We start from the raw sequence: 12,090 nt of genomic DNA, 5'->3' as shown, positions 1-12,090 counted from the left end.
AAATCCGAATCACTTTACTATACCCTGGAAACTAACACAACATTGTAAATCAACTATGCTTCAATGAAAACAAAAGAAGGATAGCTAGGTCTAAATAGTCAATCAGGGAAATAATTATATATTCTTTTAAATATAAACTTTTATATTTCTTTTCTTAAAATTTGCAAATGTTCCTGTGAACCTCTGTGGGAATAAATAAGGTAAGTGTTTATTTCTTTAAAAAAAAAAAAAAAAAAAAAAAGAGTCTACCCCAGGAATTCCCTGGCAGTCCAGTGGTTAGGATTCTGCACTCTCACTGTGGTAGACCTGGGTTCAATCCCTGGTTGGGGAACTAAGATCCCACAAGCTGCACAGTGTGACCAAAAAAAAAATGTCTCCCCCCCAAAAACAAAAACAAAAACAAAAAACAAATATGGAATCCATGAATAATGAGGACGGACTGTGTGTGTGTGTGTGTGTGTGTGTGTGTGTGTGTGTGTGTGTGTGTGTGTGTGAGAGTTTTGGAGAGAACTAATAGAGAGTTTCAAATTGGGCTCTCCCTCCCAAGGACTGTCTTGCCTAGTTCGGGAGTTTCCAGAGGATGATGCAGAAGAGACAGGTAAAAGTGAAGGTAGGAGGATTGAGAACCTACTTGAATTACCTACTGATCTGTCAAGACCAAATTTAAATAGTCCTCCCAGTGTCCTGTGTTTCCCAAGAAGACTCACGTATAGAGTGTTCTCTACACAGTGAAAAGAATCTTGACGTTGGCAGGTGTATTCATGGGATTGGTCAAGGGATTTCTGTGTCTGAGTACAGCCCCAGAGTCCTGCAAAGGGCAGGTAGACCAGTTCTACGGGAACAAAGAACTGTCCTCACTCAAAATATCAGATTAAAAGTTAAGCTTCAGGCGAGGTTGGGAGGGTTTGGACTCATAGCTACCCCCTTTCTCTGTTTGTCCAGGAGGGTGGGGTTCAGGCGTCTTCCGGGGAAGAGTGGTCTTTGCAACCGAGGACTTTTCTCTTCAGGATGGAAATTCCTCCTTACAGCTCATAGCCTCCTTCATCCAGGTGACCGAACCCATTGAAGAAGCATTTGTCAGGATACCACATAATATAGTTAGGGTTAGGGTTAGGGTTAGGGTTAGGGTTAGGGTTGGGGTTAGGGTTAGGGTTAGGGTTGGGGTTAGGGTTAGGGTTGGGGTTAGGGATAGGGTTAGGGTTAGGGTTAGGGTTGGGGTTGGGGTTAGGGTTAGGGTTAGGGCTACAGTTGGGGTTGGGGTTAGGGTTAGGGTTGGGATTGGGGTTGGGGTTGGGGTTAGGGTTAGGGTTAGGGTTGGGGTTAGGGTTTGGGTTGGGATTAGGGTTAGGGTTACGGTTAGGGTTGGGGTTAGGGTTAGGGTTAGGGTTGGGGTTAGGGTTCGGGTTGGGTTAGGGTTAGGGTTAGGGTTAGGGTTAGGGTTAGGGTTGGGGTTGGGGTTTGGGTTGGGGTTAGGTTTAGGGTTAGGGTTAGGGTTAGGGTTGGGGTTAGGGTTAGGGTTAGGGTCAGGGTTAGGTTTGGGGTATTGTATGGTATCCCGACTCACTAAAGTTGAGTCTTTTGCGTGAATGGATTGATTGAATAATCAATTAGTGTGCCTTATTTGTAGCATACTAAACATCTGGATAAGGTAAAGACTTAAGATTTTGTTGTTATAATGTTACCGAAAGTCGGGTCTGGCTGTTCGCCACTCCAAAGCCAATAAAAGGCCAGGTTGGGGGAAAGGAAAGGTTGCTTTATTTTGGAGGCTGGCCATCAGGGGGGCGGCGTGGACGCCAGTCCGGAGGCCGATTACCCCTCCTCCCTGACAATCAGGGGGCAAGAGCTTTCACAGGCGGATGGAGCGGGCCCCAGGCAGAAACAGCACAGTCAGCTCTGACCGTCATCTTGAAATTGGCCCTGCGGTGGTCTGATCTGCGTCATCTTGACTGTTTTAAGTACACTTAATCTTCAGTTCCAGGGTTGGTTTGTTTCCACTTCTTTGAGGCCAGTTCTCGGAATTGTGGCAGCTTGTGTCATGGCTACGGCCTGGTCATCATGCAGTTCACTTCCTCCACAGGGTGTGTGTTTCAGTGTCTACAAGACAGCTCCCAGGATGTGGCTCTGAAGATGATCTATAGCCCTTGAGGAGGAACTAAAGGTCCTTGACTGACTAAACTATTACTATTTTGTCCTGTTGGACTGTTTTCCTTTGTTCCTGCATTTTCTCGCTTCTCTGATTAAACGTTTTCTTTGGCTAAAATTTTTTCCACAGACAGAAGGCAGGCCAAGGACATGGGGGGCAAGGACCACAGGGTCCTGCTCTGTTTCAATAAGTATGACAGTTATACCATCTTATTAGTAAAGAAAGTACACATAAGCTGTCCCTTTCCAAACCAATCTCAGTCTGTGCAGTGTCAACACCATACAGCTGCACCTACCTCATTTTGTTTTTTTTATGTGCTTAACATATTTTATTGGTCTTCACCTTTTTTTTTTTAACATCTTTATTGGAGTATAATTGCTTTACAATGGTGTGTTAGTTTCTCTTTTTTTTTTACATCTTTATTGGAGTATAATTGCTTTACAATGGTGTGTTAGTTTCTCTTTTTTTTTTACATCTTTATTGGAGTATAACTGCTTTACAATGGTGTGTTAGTTTCTCTTTTTTTTTTAACATCTTTATTGGGGTATAATTGCTTTACAATTGTGTGTTAGTTTTTTTTTAACATCTTTATTGGAGTATAATTACTTTACAATGGTGTATTAGTTTCTTTTTTTTTACATCTTTATTGGAGTATAATTGCTTTACAATGGTGTGTTAGTTTCTCTTTTTTTTTTAACATCTTTATTGGGGTATAATTGCTTTACAATTGTGTGTTAGTTTTTTTTTAACATCTTTATTGGAGTATAATTACTTTACAATGGTGTATTAGTTTCTTTTTTTTTTACATCTTTATTGGAGTATAACTGCTTTACAATGGTGTGTTAGTTTCTGCTTTATAACAAAGTGAATCAGCTATACATATACATATGTCCCCATATCTCTTCCCTCTTGCGTCTCCCTCCCTCCCACCCTCCCTATCCCACCCCTCCAGGTGGTCACAGAGCGCCCAGCTGATCTCCCTGTGCTATTGGTCTTTGGCTTTTGTTTTTGTTTTGATACACGCCCTGTCTGTTGTCTGTCTCCCCAAGTGGGTGTTGTTGTTCCCAGTTGAGTCTGAATGGGGTGACACCCTACCTTCTTGTATCAGGTCTCCTACTGAAAACAGGTGTCCTATTTGCAGGCTTTTTTGTGCCATGTTTTCCCCAGCGTGCGAACCCAGTGTCATCCTGTTTGTAATTAGAACTTTCCTGTTGAAACTAGACCATTCGTAAGTTGGACCCTGTCACTTAGAACCTGCTTGAGTAACACAGTCAAACCCCGAGATGAATTATGGGTCCAACCACAAGCCTGGTGTTCGTGCCCCGCCCTAGTGGGTGAAGATGGGAAGTTGACATTGTCGGCATCTTCCTACAGGCCTCCCTCTCATGGACAGGTTTGCTTCTTTTTTTTTAATTAGTATTTTTATTGGAGTATCGTTGATTTACAATGTTGTGTTAGTTTCTGCTGTACAACAAAGTGAATCAGTTATATACACATATATCTATTCTTTTTTTAGTTTCCTTTCCCATATAGGTCATTACAGAGTATTGAGTAGAGTTCCCTGTGCTCTTCAGTAGGTCCTTATTAGTGATCTATTTTATATATAGTAGTGTGTATATGTCAATCCCCATCTCCCAGTTTATCCCTCCCCCACCACCTTTCCCCTTTGGTAACGGTAAGTTTGTTTTCTCCATCTGCAACTCTATTTCTGTCTTGTAAATAGGTTCATTTGTACCCTTTTTTTAGATGCCACGTATAAGTGATATCCTATGATATTTGCCTTTGTCTGTCAGACTTACTTCACTCAGTGTGACAATCTCTAGGTCTATCCGTGTTGCTGCAAATGGCATTATTCCATTCTTTTTTATGGCTGAGTAATATTCCATTGTGTATATGTACCACGTCTTTCTCCATCCTTCTGTCGATGGACGCTGACGTTGCTTCCATGTCCTGGTTATTGTGAGTAGTGTTGCTGTGAACACTGGGGTGCTTGCATCCTTTTGAATTATGGTTTTCTCCAGATACATGCTTCTTCTTGAGGCTTTCCCCAACATCTCTGGCCGTGTCTTTAATTCACTGTCCCTTTGGTTTGCTAGAGAAGCCCCGAGTTCTGCCCGTTAGCTGGTGTTAGAACCATGCAAGGAGGATGCTTAACTGAATGTTGACACAGCCCTTTCCAGTGTGGCCTCACCCAGATAATCCCTGAAGGAACGTTCATTCTAAGGTGACCTTCTGTCTTCCCGTGGTGTCTCTTCAGCGGCCCTGAATCACTGCACAAGCAAACGTCCCCGCGGTAAAATCAGCCCCTGAACTGCCAGCTCCCTGCGTGTGGAAGCTTGTCATCCCTGCCATATTTTGAGTAAAAGAGGTTACGTGGGACGCAGCAAATAAAGATCACAGAGCAGCTGTGCCTCTGGGGATTTGTGTGGTCAGGGATTCATGGGAGCTCTCCTGGCTACTTAGTGAAAAGGCGACCCCGGGGAAAGTGAGCTGAAGCTGGACAGCTTATAAGAAATGCCTGTGTGTGGTTCTCTGGACGGCCGGGACATAGTTCTACGTACATTGTCCATAGTGAATGACCACATGTGCAGGCAAGAAGTGGAGCTGCAGTGAGAAGTTGGAATAATATTGTAGGACTGTAAATCCTTCCTAAAAATATACAGAGCGAGAGAAGAGGGAGAGAATGTGCAGGCAAGAAGTGGAGCTGCAGTGAGAAGTTGGAATAATATTGTAGGACTGTAAATCCTTCCTAAAAATATACAGAGCGAGAGAAGGAGGGAGAGAGTGGGAAAGAGAGAGAGGGAATTAAGGAAAATTGCAGAATGTGACCATTCTATTTGATCGGCAAGGGTTAGAAGCCTTCTCTATGCATTAAGTCTTGGGAAACCCGGTAGGCATTGATGGTAGATGGCACTAAAATGCAGAGGTACGCACAGACCTTAACTCTCCTGTTTCCATTTCAGACCCTCTGCAGGGATATCACGGCACAGTGGACAGAGCAGAGTGTCTGCACTTGGTGTGACCTCATTTCTGATTCAAGATCTGTAGCTCACGGCTGTGCACGTTGCTCAACAATGGACCCTGTCACCGACGTGGGGAGTGGCAGAGCTTAGGTGTCCCAGCTCTGACTCCAGAGGTCCAGGTTTGACCGTTATGAGTATCACCTGGCCTCCGAAAGCCCCAATCCCCACCTGGCAAACAGGGAAATAATATCTCGTGTACCCAGGCATTCCTGAGAATCTAGAGAAAGGGTGAGCCTGGGGTTGAGCCAGCCTTGGCCCCTCAGGACACCTGAGTTACCTTCCACTGTCTTAATCTGAGGACCCTGCTTTTCCTGTGAATTACTGTAGTCGTTTGTTTAATGACCTCTGACCAAAAGCAATACATGGCGCGCCACGATCTTTTGTTGTAAATGCCCCTTATAAACTATACAATTTACAAATGAAGAAAAACTTTACCCCTTTGTTGTCCAAAGAATATATTGATGATTTGATTTGTGGTAAAATGTTACAGCATTCACCTAGGTTTCAAACATTTTGTTAACGTCAGCCATGCCCATGGCCATTCAAGCATCTCATTAGTCAGCTATGTACACGGCAATCTTAGTTTCATGAAGGTAACGATTTGCAGGATTTACAGGTATGATTCTGATGAAAGATTTTGTCTGAATAATGCTGGTCTATCCCTTAATCACAGCATTCCCTTCTGTCGCTCAGAACGCACGTCTCCTTTCTCCTGGGTTACTGATGTCTCCCCGTGCTCTGTTGCACGACTTTTGTTTACATGTTTCTGTATCCCTGGTGTCTGTGGCTTCTGATATTATGCATCATTTTACTCTCGTAGTAAGATAAGAAAATTATAATGGAGGGTTTTCCAAAACTTATGGCAGTATTCGTTGTTCCGCCTGACCCTTTCTTTGTGCTCCCATGGGGACAGTCCCCAAAAAATAAAATAAAAATCTGCCAGGCCTGCCACTGCCCACGCATATGAGTCATCCTGTTACCTGGTCTGCTGGTGTGTTTATTGCAGACTTGGCTGCAGCGTGATTCATCCTATAGGCATGTGGACCGAGGTTTAGTGAGCTCTTGGTAGAAGCCCAAGCTTTCCTAGGTACCACCCTTAGGACACAAGCCATTCACCAAACCTGGACGGGCCCAGCCTGCTTTATTTATCCTGGCAAATTGGTTGGCAGTTGGCTGTTGTTTTGTTGGCACGGAGACCATATCAAGTCACTTCAACGTTTAGCCTAATGAGAATTCCATTCATTGACCATGGATGGAATTCATGGTCCTTTGTGATTCTTAAATCTGTACCTACTGGGGCTTCTCTCTTTTGCTCGTGTCCCTGGCTTGGCAAAGGAAACTTGTGATCCGCCCCCCTCCCCGCGTGTTCTCTCTTGCTGGCTTCTGTGGCTGGGAGCAGTGGCGGCAGCAGTCAGCACAGCGTTGCCATGTGCTGAGACGAAGTCCGAGCTCCAGAGCTGTCTTTGTGCGTCTGCGATTCTTTCTTGCTGACAAGAAAAGAAAGAATGGGGAGGGGGTCTGCGTCTGGGCCTCCTGGTGGAGAGCCGGTCCCACCCGCCAGCCCCATATGCAACCAATCACCCTGGATCCTCTATATCCAGGCACACAGCTTTGCAGGCCAGCTGGGACTGTGCTCTGAGTGGATTTTTCTGGGCTTTGCAGCAACTTTGGCTAGGTTTTCTGGGTTGGGTCTTTATTGCCCCCACTTGGGCCAAGTTAACAAAGGCTTTATAGGAGGCTAAGAAACCTTTCACCAATCTCCAACCAGCACGCACTTGGGGTTATGACGATGCAGCTTTAAATCAAAATCAAAATCTCCAGTTTACCCCCTTGTATGCATTGGCCTGATGCTCCGCGTTCTAGGGTTTGATTTTTGCCCAATATCTCTATGTTCCTTCTTTTGGTACATATATATTTTTAATGGAAGTATACTTGATTTACAATATGCTGTGTTAATTACCGCTGTAGAGCAAAGTGACTCAGTTGTGCATATATATATATATATATATATATATATATATATATATACATACACACACAAGGCTTTATAGGAGGCTAAGAAACCTTTCACCAATCTCCAACCAGCACGCACTTGGGGTTATGACGATGCAGCTTTAAATCAAAATCAAAATCTCCAGTTTACCCCCTTGTATGCATTGGCCTGATGCTCCGCGTTCTAGGGTTTGATTTTTGCCCAATATCTCTATGTTCCTTCTTTTGGTACATATATATTTTTAATGGAAGTATACTTGATTTACAATATGCTGTGTTAATTACCGCTGTAGAGCAAAGTGACTATAAATGTGTCTGTCTTGTATATATATATATATATATATATATATATATATATATATATATACATACACACATACACATTCATTTTTTATATATTCTTTTCCATTATGGTTTATCATAGGATATTGAATATAGTTCTCTGTGCTGTGCAGTAGGTCCTTGTTGTTTATCCATTCTTCTTTTGGTATCTTTAACTCAGATCATATCAATGAGTATCTAACAGTCAAAAACGTTAAACTTCGAAATAATGGAATAGATACATTTTAAAAAATGTAATTATTTCCGAATCTGGTGATATTGAATAGAATCTAGTTAATTTCTAATTATTGGCCAGATAACTTCAATTCACCGTCTGGAAAAAAGACAGCTTCACCTTTTGGACTTACCTCTTCTTGCTGAAGGAGGTACATTCCTGTTAGTCACTCAGATCCAACTATTTTTAGATAGGGATATTTCCTCTTTGACATGCAAGCAGTCACCACGTCTTAGAGAATCTTCCTGCCGTATTTCACAACCACCTTTCCTCCTTTCTCTTTTTGGTCCACCCCCTTCAATCAAGCCTTCATTAATTCTTGGCCGGATGATGACAATCACCTCCCAACGAATCTTACCAGGAGCCCCATTAATTTTTCCCAGTGGGAATCATGCCAATTTACCATGTCCCCATTAACTTTCCTGAAGTTTCTTAGCAGTCAAAGAATCTATGGTATGTCGTCAAAAACAAACAAAACCCCTAGAACTGCTCCATATCGACTGTGCCATTCATCTTATCATAGACAATTCGTCATAACACAGCACAACGGGCATACTCAGCTTCCTCTTATACCCCACACTCCGGGAACCTCAGCCCTAAGCTAAATCGAACCATTCACTGTTTCTCGGAGACCCAGGAATCCACATCCTTGTGTCTTCCTTAAGATCATTTTCTTCCAAGGATGTTTGTCTGCCACCTGTGCTTGATCAAATCGTAACCCTCCTTGACTGACGCTTCCTCTAAGACCCTTTTCTCATCCACTTGTATACCCTCTTTAAAACCCTTTCAACTACCCCTGTTAATGAGCGTTTAGTTGGTGGTCCATTCTGTCCTTGGGGTCATTGGGTTATCTCACTCATTTTTCTCCACCGAATTGTGAATCGATGATCAATAGTAGGTCTTCACTAAATATGAGAAGACGTAAAGCAATGTCACTGATACATATGTAAGGACATGGAATTATCATATCTCTCTAAGAAGTCCATGTAAATCTGACTGCCAGCGGACATCTACAGCTAAGAATAAAGGTTGGATCTCAAAAGGAAACTCAATTCGTAAACAAGTTGGCACGCCATTTTATCAGCTATTTTAATAGCAAACACAATAAAAATGGCACTTCTGTCACATAAAGCTATAACATAAACGACACTTGATAGGGCGAAACCTATTGCCACCTTGTACTGCTTATAAACCCAAGACACAGAGTCGGGGGGAAAGAAACGTTTCCAAGTTCCCAAACACAGACACATGCAGAATTTGGGCAGTAAGTGAGAGAATATGAAGCATTCCAAGTTACGCTTTTATTATTTTGCTTCTTTTCAAACCACGTGGAACTCATTAGATTTCTTTTCCATGCAGCCCTCTGCTACACAGAGACAATAATGTATCTGGGAAGCAAAAGGACCAGAATTGGTGGTAGGTTGATGTGTGCGAATTAGACCTGGGAAGCTTTGACCTGGAGAATCTTTCAGGAAACATGGTGGGTTCTGAGGATCTCCTGTAGGGTCCACTATAAATGCTCTATCCCGTCCTTTGATCTCAGATCTCTCCCATATGAGTGAATCTTTATTATTCAATTCTGAGGCTTGGACTGCATACTGAGGGGGGTTCTGTTTATTGTGGTAAGCTGTTTTTTTAAAAAAGTGGTCTCTCTGCGTTTGATGTAGGGAATTCCAGTCAGAAAAGAATTGTTTATATATTTATAAGGTCCAGAGTGCTGGTGAGTAACTCGGTCAAAGCCGAGGCGTCGTGTCCTCGGGGAACACTTGGGAGCTCAGGTTTGGCGAGATACCTGCTTTACAAACTCTGATCGCGTTCTGTTCTTCTTTATGAGGTGCATCACGACTGTGTTTATCCATGGATTACTGTGTAGTTATTCATTAAATTTTTGCCTCCATTTTTGACGTTTTTATTATGCTCTTTTCACCTTGTTTGGCACATAGGATATGCTCAAAAATATGCATTTAATGAATGCGTGAAGGAGATAAGCTATATAATAAGTGGTGTGTGAAGTGGACTGTCCTTCAAACACATGCACTCAGATTTGTAGAGCTTGACAATTTCCATGGTGTAAATACTCCACTAGAGTTGAGGCCAAGCTATCCATGGTTGACCAGATGGCTCTCAGAATTCCTGGCTGTTTGACTTGGCTTCTTAGAGCCAAGGTGAGCCACTGCATACGCAGTTCATCCACAGTGTGTGAGAAAGGTCTTTGGTGCGTGGAAACACCCCTTCTCAACAAAAGAACATGGTTAGTAACTCAGGGTCAGAAGGATTCTTCTTGATTTAATATTTTTATTGAAGCATAGCTGATTTACAATGTTGTGTTAATTTCTGCTGTGCAGCAAGGTGATTCAGGTATCCATATATAAGCATTCTTTTTAAAAATATTCTTTTCCATTATGGTTTATCACAGGATATTGAATATAGTTCCCTGTGCTCCACAGTAGGACCTTGTTGTCTATCCGTCCTATATATACTTTGCATCTGCTGACCCCAAACTCCCAATCCATCCCTCCCTCCCCCCTCCCCCTTGGCAACCACAAGTCTGTTCTCTATGTCTTTGAGTCTGTTTCTCTTTCGTAGATCAGTTCATTTGTGTCATATTTTAGATTCCACGTACAAGTTATATCATATAATATTCATCTTTCTCTTTCTGACTCACTTCACTCAATATGATAATCTCTAGCTGCATCATGTTGCTGTAAATGACATGATTTCATTCATTTTTGACTAATATTCCATTAGAAAAATTGGTTTAATGAGTTTAAAAAGTTAGTTTTTTTCATCTCATACCGTAGAGCCAAGTGAGTTGCAAATGTTTTGAGTTTTGATATTTAAAAATGAGAAATATTTTAAAAGTCTGTAGGAGAATACCTAATCTCAGAATGAAGAAAGACTTTCTAAACATACAAAAGGATTAAAAAAAAATAGAGGGGAAAAAAAGAGAGATACAGCTACAAACAATTTCAAAATGCCTGTACTTCCAGCCAAAGATTGCAGTTCTCCAAGCAACTGAAAAAAAAATGATGAGTGGAAAAAAACATGTGCTATATTTAGAACAAGTATTGAGGCCTTGTTGTGTATTTGCTGCACTTAGGGTGCGTTAATGCCTTGTTATGTAAATTATTCCATTGCTCAAGCAAGAAAGCCTAAATAGCTCAAAAACTAATAACGAATTCGTCCATGAAATGGCCAACTTATGTATTTTGACCATTAATTAAAAAGTATGAAAGACGGAAAATACAGAGCCACCTTTGAGTATAAAATTAGGAATTGTTAAAGTGAGAGCAGTTCTGAGGCATACAGGGTGGAAAGATAGCATCCTTACATGCCAGTACGGTGGCCATGGGAAGTGGAAAGCCTTCTAAGGTTTTTCGACAGCACTTCCAAAACGGTTTGCAAGAGCCTTAAAAATGTTCACACCCTTCACTGTTGCAATGATATATCTCAGAATTCAGAGGTTTATGGGACAGTCTTTGCAGAGACAGCCAAAAACGGAAAACAATGTAGATATCCACCAAGATAGGATTAAATACTTAATGGCACATCCGTTGAATGGGGTATTAGCCTGACTAATGACATGGGGAGATGCAAATTATATTGTTACGTGGAAAATAAATGGACTTAAAACCATATAGTTAAGCTTATAAATAGAATATATATATATATATATATATATATAATATATATATGTATATATTTTCACAAAATCTGAACATATTCAGAGGTTTATCCTCGGGTAATGGGATTGTGAATTTTTGTGTGTGAATAATTTCCATTTGTTCCTATATTTCTATATCATTTTTAGTTATTTATAAAATGTATACTATAAAATAAGGGTTTAAATCTCAGTAGAGTACAAGCTCGCTATGTGACAACATCAGAAACTTGGTCTTTTCCTCCCAAAAGGCCCCCAACTCCCAGATCCACCTTCTTTCTGGCCAATTCCTTCTGTCCCTTCAGCAACCTGGCCTCATGGTGGGTGGCCTTGTGTGCACTTTTCTGGTTTCTGCTGGAAAGATGTCAAGAAAGATTATTTTCCTCCATTTTGAAATGTACTCAATGTGGTATTTTCTGCAGGAAAAATCTCAGTTTATTTATTTTTAATTATTAGCTTAAATCCCAGCTTTGACAAAATGTCTCATTTTCCAGAATCAACAATAAGAAAATGAAAAAGCAGTGGATACTAATCCAGTTCTCTGAAAATTGTGTTTTTAATCTCTTCCTTTAACTATTGATTTAAAATAGACCTCCAGCTCCTGCCATCGTTCAGAAAGAAAAATAGAAAGAGAGCTTTTATACAGAATCTATTTTTATAATCATTCAGAGCCAAGGAAGTCCATAAACTCCAATTCTTCATCCAGACCCAGAAA

Source organism: Lipotes vexillifer, unplaced genomic scaffold (genome assembly GCF_000442215.2).
Source record: "Lipotes vexillifer unplaced genomic scaffold, Lipotes_vexillifer_v1.1 scaffold512, whole genome shotgun sequence".
Taxonomy (NCBI): domain Eukaryota; kingdom Metazoa; phylum Chordata; class Mammalia; order Artiodactyla; family Lipotidae; genus Lipotes; species Lipotes vexillifer.
This window is presented reverse-complemented; position numbering follows the sequence as displayed.